General features: G+C 42.9%; 1 long non-coding RNA gene across 1 annotated transcript; it reads left to right on the top strand.

The window, feature by feature from the left end:
- The first annotated feature begins 371 nt into the window (after positions 1-371).
- Positions 372-8,275, top strand: LOC105505787. Its single transcript, XR_001000804.1, has 2 exons — positions 372-525; positions 7,930-8,275. It is a non-coding gene; the product is annotated as an uncharacterized LOC105505787 (long non-coding RNA).
- The last annotated feature ends 314 nt before the right edge of the window (positions 8,276-8,589 follow it).

Here is an 8,589-nt window from a genome sequence, read left to right as displayed (position 1 = left end):
CCGCTGGTCGGGAGAGGGGGTGGGGAGGCGGCGTGGAAAAGTAAAGTGACAGCTGGGTCCCGCGCGCAGGCCGGGCTCTGACAGGGGTGGGCGAGGGGCGTCCCACGGGGAAGGAACGACAAGGAGGGAGAGAAGTGGGGGAAACCGAGGCCGACGGGGTGGCTTGAGGGGAGGGGACGCGAGGACCTTGACGGGCACGCGCATTAAAGGGAAATGCCGGCTGGGGGTTGGGGGTTGCCCCAAGACGGTGCAGGCAGTGGGGCGAGGAGGCCTTTCACCCCCATCCGCCGCAGCCTTTGACTTCACGCTCGCCTCGAAGCTTTCGCAAAGTAGCTACGGGGGCTGACCCTGTTGACACACTAACCCCAACTCGCAGACGCGTGGGGCCCGCATGTACCCAAGACGGGAAAACTTCACGTTGGCCTGGAAAGTTCGCCCAGGCTAAGCCTGACTCTGCACCCGACACTGCAGCACGAAGGCCCCTCTGCCTTTTGGCTCGCCCTGGCCCAGAATGCACACCAGCCGGTAGAGAGGAGCCTCAGGCCGTTTAGCCCTGGGGTATTGAAGAGAGAGGGTGGGGGGTACAGGGTGCGCCACTGTCAGTGAGTGGGAAGCTGCCTTCATGCCCAGTTGAAGGATATGGGAACAGTAGCAGTGCTGTAGGTGGCCTGAGGGAACATTAGGTTCTGTTGTACTCCTCACCCCAAATAACCGTTTTAAAAAAAAAAAAAAAAAAGTACCTGCTTTGCAAACTTAGCTTCCACGAAATTTCTCCCACCCCCACCTCCAGCCTCACCAACGGAGTGCTGGGTCATTGGCAACGGGGTGTCCAGCGATGCAGCAAAGTTAACTTCGATCTTTGTGGAGGAAAGGATTGAAAGACCTTTCACTGCTTAATTGCTGAAATTATGGTTGCTACAGTACTTCGTTTGACTGTGGGTGTTTTAACTGCTATTTACTAAGTTCAAAATGGGTTTAATACAAATCACTTACCCTTTTCGTTTATTCAAGGAATATATATTGATGGCAGGCACTGTCTAGGTGGTAGGTATATGACATTGAATAAAAGAGAAAAATCCTTGTCCTCAGAACTTCCGTATCTCTGAACCCTCTCTGCTTTACACTCAGCATCATATTCGTCAGCAAATTCTGTTGACTCTGCTTTCACAAATATATGGTGAAAATGTCCACTCCTCACTCCCCTTCCCACTGCTAGTGTCCTGGTCTAAGCCATCAACTCTCAACAATTATGTCCTACCTGATCCCACTCTCCGCCCCTCCCTCCCCCACACCTACACACAGCCGACTGTCCTTAAAAAACAAAGATTAGATTATGTCTCTCTTCTCAAAAATTCCAGTGGCTTCCCATCATAGAGCAACAGCCAAAGTGCTGAATATGGACACATGCCCTGCATGATCTGCCCACCATTCCCAGGCAGGATTCCTCTGACCTCAAGCTGTGTGATTTTACTCCATCTTCATCTCCTTCCAGCTACACCCACCTTGTAGTTATGGACAGACACACCAAGCATTCCTCAGCCTCAAGACCTGTGTACTTGCTATTTCCTCTGTCTAGAACATTCTTTCCTCCCGCTCCTCCCCCAGAACTTCCTATCCACATCCTTGCTTTATTTTTCTCCATGATCCCCACCTGACATAATACATTTTTTTACTTATTTATTAGTTTCCCCCTTCTGCTTTCTTTTTCCTCCCTCTCCCAGCCCTCCCACATAAAAGCACCTTGAGAAAAAGGATTTGTCGTCTGGGGTCCAGTGCTGTATATATTCAATAGATAATGATCGAGTGAATGAAGTTGGTCTCTTTCAGTTGATGACACAGTAGGTATTGTTCTAATTTATTCAGTAATAATAATTAGTGCTTACCGTGTTCTTAATTTATGCTAGACAGCATGCTAAGCACTTCTTATACTAGGTCACAATTACCACATAGGTTGATTTTATGCAATCAGCCCTACTGTACAGATAAGAATACTGAGGTGCAGAGGGATTAAGTCACTCACCCACAGTCACATAGCTAGTGAGGAGCAGAGCTGGGACTTGAAATCAGCAGTTTGACTCTGGAGTCTGAACTTGAGGACACTTTATCATGAGTCTGGTGTTACAAACATAAATATTTATTTGATTTTCTCCATTTGTCTGTTCTGTGGCGCACACTTGGTCTCCAAGACAAATAGCTCACCTTCCTTATATTTTCTGCGCTGGTCCATCAGTCTGTCATCATGAACTCACTCCTTTCTTACATTGTTTTATTTGTGAGCTTTAATTTAGAGCCTACATTTTTCCCCCTGAAACTGGCAAATGGGAATGTTTTTTGAAGGGTCCTTCTTGAAACGTTGCTCCTGCCAATTTCGTGAGTAAGTAGAGCCACAGTTAGTTTTCCAGTTTGACTGGATGGATGGGTGATAGAAAAGACCTCTCTCAGGCGAACTGTGCTGAATTTTAGCAGAAGCATTATACTGATAGAGCCCTGCTGCTTGTTTAGGCAATTTCTTTTCTTGTTAGGCACCCAATTATCAGGGGTTGTTACATATTTATATTATACCCTTTGAAAGAAACATTATATTAGCTCAGGTTTTCCAAAGATTAGGGCCCTGAGAGAATGGTATAGAAAACAATGATCTGTTGCTTACTGTCTGGCTTGAGGGAGGCTGTAGTCACCCCAAATGTTTTGGATACTTAAGGGCAACAGTGGTGTAGGAAAATTGAAACTCCGTTAGAACTGTAACCCCATTACCTACCTAGTTCAGTACCAACACAAAGGTACAACCAGGTGCTTTTAAAAAAATGTTTGTTTCATAAATAAACAAATAAATGAAGTTCTAGCAGGGAATAGAAGCGTACTGAGGACAAATTCCCCTGACTTCCCCACTTGTTCAGGAACTGCTACCTGGACGACTATGTATGATCATATATTTTGTATACTGCAAAATGTCAGGGGCTGCCATTCATGTAAATTAAGATGCAAACATAGAAGTGTGGCTGCTCCTCTCACCCCTAGATGTTGCCCGAGTATGGTAATCAGTCTCTAAGATGTCCCACTGATCCCTGCCTCTTGGTATTCACACCCTTGTGTAATCCTCTCCTATGTCATGCTAGAGTTGGTAATAATGCTGTGAGAAGTGAGGGTATGTCACTTCCAAGATTAGTTTAGGGCTTCCATCTTGGTTGTGCACACGCTGATGTTCTCTCTCTCTCTCTCTCTCTCTCTCTCTCTCTCTCTCTCTCTATCTCTATCTCTATCTCTATCTCTATCTCTCTGCTGTCACTGACTCTGGGGAAAGCTAGCTACCATATTGTGAGCTGCCGTATGGAGAGGCCCATGTGACTAAAAAAGAAAATCTGCTAACGTCCACATGTGTAAACTTGAAAGCAGATCCTTCAGCCTTAGCTAAGCCTTCAGACAATGAAGCCCCGATCAACATCTTAACTGCAACCTCTTGAAAGACCTTGAGCCAGAAACACCCAACTAAGCCACTCTGGAACCTGGAGATAATGTTTGTTGTTTTCGGTCACTAAGTTTTGAGGGTAATTTGTTATGCATCAATGGATGATTACTACACCATGCTCTCTGCTCACTAATGAAGTTCCCCAAGGAGGTTGCTGTCATGGTAGTTCTTCCAGGGCGAGGAGTCCCTCTGACTCCTGAAATGGACTATTGCATCTAACTTCTCAGTAACTACAAACATAGAGGCTTAAGGAGGTACTGAGACATAAGTAAAGGATCTCAAGAGACAGCACAGGCCAGGAAAAAAGAAAGAAAAGTGGTTCTGAGGGGCTGTCTTTAGACACCACAGGAGTAAGAAAGGAAGAATCGGCTCTGGAGAGGACTAACCAAACAGAAAGGAAAGAATCAGAGATTTGTTGAGCAATGAGATTGTAGTTGAGATTTTCTTTGTTGTAGTTATTATAATGCTATTAGTACAATAAACAAAAATATGGAGAAACCTTGACATGGAGAAACCTCAGAAAGAAACAGATGGAAAAGTCCTACCCTGGTTGGTGCCTTTCCTGGGCATTGCAGAAATGCTTTGGAATTGAGCTATCTGGTTTCTAGATCCTGGCTCTACTGCTGCTTATGTGACCATTAGCAAGTGGCCTAACTTCTTACTGTCTCAGAGTTCTCCCCTACAAATGAGGCTTATTTGAATGGCCAACTGTTATATAGGGTCAGAGGGAAGATTAAATGAGTTAATATACGTATGCAACTTGAATAGACATGAAGCAAAGTAAGTACAATAGAAGTGTGAGCTACTAGTCTTCCTGGTGCTTTGATAAGTGGGAGATCATCTCACCCTCAAGTCTAGGTGTAATTCTCTCACTTGAGTTTGCCACTTTCTCTTGCAAATAGTCTTCTAGGTCAGCCACACAGCATGTCTCCCTGTACCTTACACTGTTTAAAAGCCTACACTCTTTATTTTGCTGTGAACTTCTGAAGGGCATACACCATGCTTTATTTATCTCCACATCTACACATTAGTAAAAAGAAAAAGCATCCCTGAAGGGTTGGTTGAATTAATAAATATATACCTGCTTTTTCAGCTGCCATTTCCCCAAACTACAGAATTGTGGAGATGGGTGTAACTGTTTCATGTCCTTCATATCAACAACCATTTCAAAGAATACATAAGCTCTTTACTATGTTTTATGAATTCAGAAAGTATACTAATGAATATTTTCCAGTATTTCATGAACACTCTGGCTTTCTCTGCAGGCTCTAGAAAGAAAAAATGTGAAATCTTTTAAAATATGACCAAATGACAAAACATTTTTATTTTTTAGATGGACTCTTGCTCTGTTGCCCAGGCTGGAGTCCAGTAGTACAATCCCAGCTCACTGCAACCTCCGCCTCCCGGGTTCGAGTGGTTTTCCTGCCTCAGTCTCCTGAGTAGCTGGGACTACAGGCGCCCACAACCGGGCCCAACAACTAACTTTTGTGTTTTTAGTAGAGACGGAGTTTCACCATGTTGGGTTTCACTAGTTCAAACTCCTGACCTCAAGTAATCCTCCCACCTCAGCCTCCCAAAATGCTGAGGTTACAGGTGTGAGCTACCATGCCGAGTCTGAAAAAACTTTTTTTTTTTTTTTTTGGCTGTCATTATCTTATTGCTTTTATTTTCTTTCACATGTATCTTAGTACTACCTTCTATACTAGGAAGTGTACAATTTTTAAATAACAGCTTTATTGAGATATAATTCACAGACCATACAATTCACCAAATTTAAAGTATATAATTCAATGATTTTTAGTATACCTACATATCCAGAGGAAGGCACAACTTATATGAATGGAGAAGAATAAAGACTCTTTTCTCTTTTGCTTTCTATTCTGTTTTTCTTTTGACCAGGGCTTCCTATGAGGACTCTGTAGGTAAGTCATTTGTTTAAAGTCTCTGGGATTAATATGCAAACCAGGGTCAAATGAAAAACCAGCACCATCAGAGAAGCCAAGTGTCAAGGCCCCCAGTTGATGATTTATCTTACTAGCCTGGTTCTAGTCATGTTGTATCCTCAAATTCTGGGGGAGCTGATCATAATCTCAAAAGACAATTCCAAATGCCGTAATGCCAAAAATCCTAAAAGACCAAAATCTCTAAAGTCCAAAATCCTGAAAATCACAACCCAGAAAGATCAAAATCTCAAGAATATAATTCTGAAAAAAAAACATATTTATTTACTTTTTTTTTTTTTTTTTTTTTTTGAGGCAGAGTCTCGCTCTTTCACCCGGACTGGAGTGCAGTGGCCAGATCTCAGCTCACTGCAAGCTCCGCCTCCCGGGTTTGCGCCATTCTCCTGCCTCAGCCTCCCGAGTAGCTGGGACTACAGGCGCCAGACACCTCACCCGGCTAGTTTTTTTGTATTTTTAGTAGAGACGGGGTTTCACCGTGTTAGCCAGGATGGTCTCGATCTCCTGACCTCGTGATCCGCCCGTCTCGGCCTCCCAAAGTGCTGGGATTACAGGCTTGAGCCACCGCGCCCGGCTTATTTACATTTTTAAAGGGGGATTTATTTGAGAAACGTAAAAATACAACAGAGCACTTCATAGGCCAGTTTAACAATAAAATAGGCAATACATATTTTTGCAACACTCAGGTATACTAATGACAGTCACATGAGTATCACAGTTATGAGCAGACAAGCCTTATTCATAAATAAATAGGTCAAAGAAGGGAATGTGTAAACATATCATTATAGTTGATAAGTGAGTGCACCAAGCTGAATTATTGTGGTCATCCTGAAATACCATGACAAATACCTAAATGTTTGGAGAAATCAGTCAAAAACCTCAGTGGGTCACCACCACATATGCCGTTGCCCAAAGAGCTGAGATCTTGGGAAATTTTACTTTTTGCAAATCAAGTGTACAGAAAAAGGCATGTCTTCATTTACTAAGGAAGTTTCAATGTTTTTACCTACGTGAACAATACTTACATGCAAATCATCATTGTGGTAATTCACTCTCATGGAGTCAAATTTGCAAAAAAATGCATAAAACAAATTAGAACTCTCTAAAAGTCTCTACACAATTTATACCTCCAGTATTGGAAATGATGGCAAGATGAAATACATAGCATAGCAAATTGTTAAAAAAAAAAAAATGTTGACAATTTAAAATATTGGGGGAAAAAAACTTAAAATAAGAAGAAAGAGGCAGTGGCTCACCCATACCAGCAACTCAGGGGGCTGAGGTGGGAGGATGGCTTGAGCCCAGGAAGTCAAAGAAAATTCAACATATGAAATAGTGTATTACAAGGATAGATTATGGGTAATTGCAGAGATATAGTCCCAGAAGACCCAGCTGACTTTCACAATCATTAACTATAGTTTGAAGTCTTGCATCACAACGAATAGCTGCTTTTTTTTTTTTTTTTGACGTAGCACTCCTCCAAAAATACATTCACAATCATTTTGTATGCGGCCCTGCTCTTTTTGAAATTCTTCTGTTATTTGATATACATCAACACGAGCACTTCTTACTACATTTTCCCATCTTGTGTCTAAGGATGTTGATCTTTGAGGGCTTCAACATTTGGGATTATGGCGTTTGGGACTGTGTCTTTCTGGATTATGATCCAAACCTGAACATCAGCAACCCCCCTTGTATTGGCTGAGTCCTCCAGGAGGTAGGCACCAAGATGCAGTTAGATGTGCAAGAAATGTACGTATTTATATACGAAAGATAAAGGGGAAAGGAAGCAGGAATAGGCAGGGAAATCCTTCAGGCTATGATACAGGTTTGATAGCTGTGAAAAGAGAGAAAGGAGGAAGAAGTGTGTAGGAGGAGCTTCATGCTGAAGTGCAGTGCTGAGGAAGTCTCGTCCAGCCTAACAAAGTTCCAGTGCAAAGATTGCCCATAAGCATTGGACAGAAATTGCCAGTTTGTACTGCTGCCATCATGTTCTGTCATTTGCTGGGTTGCCTAGGGAGAGCATGTCTGTGGATCAAAAGCTGAAATGGGTCCTGAGGGCACTAAGAGCTGCCAGTTGGCAGCAGCTAACTTGGTCTCCTCACAGTGGATAGGCAAATTTTTTTCTTAAAGTGCGATCCAAGCCATGCATTTCCATTCCTCTTGCGCTTTTGTCATCAGAACTCCACGTTCACAACCATAGTTTCACACTCTACTTCTAACTATCTTGGACTTGCTAACTGGGATGAGCTTCACTCATGCCATTGCTCACCATCTCTGCTTTAACCTAGCTTCTGAGCTTTGAGCTTCTGATTATAACTGATATCCTGCCTCTAATTCTTCCATTTGCTTAATAGTTGATGTGTTCAATCCTGTACCAGGCTCAACTTTCATTAGACTGGCCTCAGAGAGCCAAAATAAATACCTGAATTCTTCTTCAGAGGCTTAGAGTGAGTAGAGTATTAGCTTTCTTATTAATTCCTGTCATTTCTCTCTCTTGTACAGGCAAGAGAAAGAGGCCCACTACAATATGCTGTGAAGAATACATAAGAAGTCAAACTGTTGACCTCTTTTCCCCCAGCCTGTTCCCAAACTACATCCCTGAGGAGTTGTGCACCTCTAAGGAAAGTTCACATGAAAGAGCTAAATCCCCTTGATCTCTCTTCTTGTTCAGAGTGGAGGGCAAACATATACTGTCCCTTCCATCAATCCTCAGCATGACTTTGCCAAGGACACTGGTAACAAGCTACTTTTACCTCAGGAGTTGGAGAGCATCAGTTGGCCCACACTGTGTATGCGTAAATATCTTTATTCAGTGTATATACAATATATTCTTAATTTGACTCTCAAAGTTTATAATTAGCATTGAATGAGTATGAAAAATTGTTTTCCAAATACTATCAGCAAGCTATTGAATATTTTGTTCCTGATTTGTGAATGAGATTTTCTTTTCTTTTTTTTTTTTTTTTTGAGACGGAGTCTTGCTCTGTCACCCGGGCTAGAGTGCAGTGGCTGGATCTCAGCTCACTGCAAGCTCCGCCTCCCGGGTTTACGCCATTCTCCTGCCTCAGCCTCCCGAGTAGCTGGGACTACAGGCGCCCGCCACCTCGCCCGGCTAGTTTTTTTGTATTTTTAGTAGAGACGGGGTTTCACCGTGTTAGCCAG

Source organism: Colobus angolensis, unplaced genomic scaffold (assembly GCF_000951035.1).
Source record: "Colobus angolensis palliatus isolate OR3802 unplaced genomic scaffold, Cang.pa_1.0 Scaffold129, whole genome shotgun sequence".
NCBI classification, from domain to species: Eukaryota; Metazoa; Chordata; class Mammalia; order Primates; family Cercopithecidae; genus Colobus; species Colobus angolensis.
The sequence above is the reverse complement of the archived record's forward strand: the minus strand, read 5'-3'. Positions and strand labels throughout refer to the sequence as shown.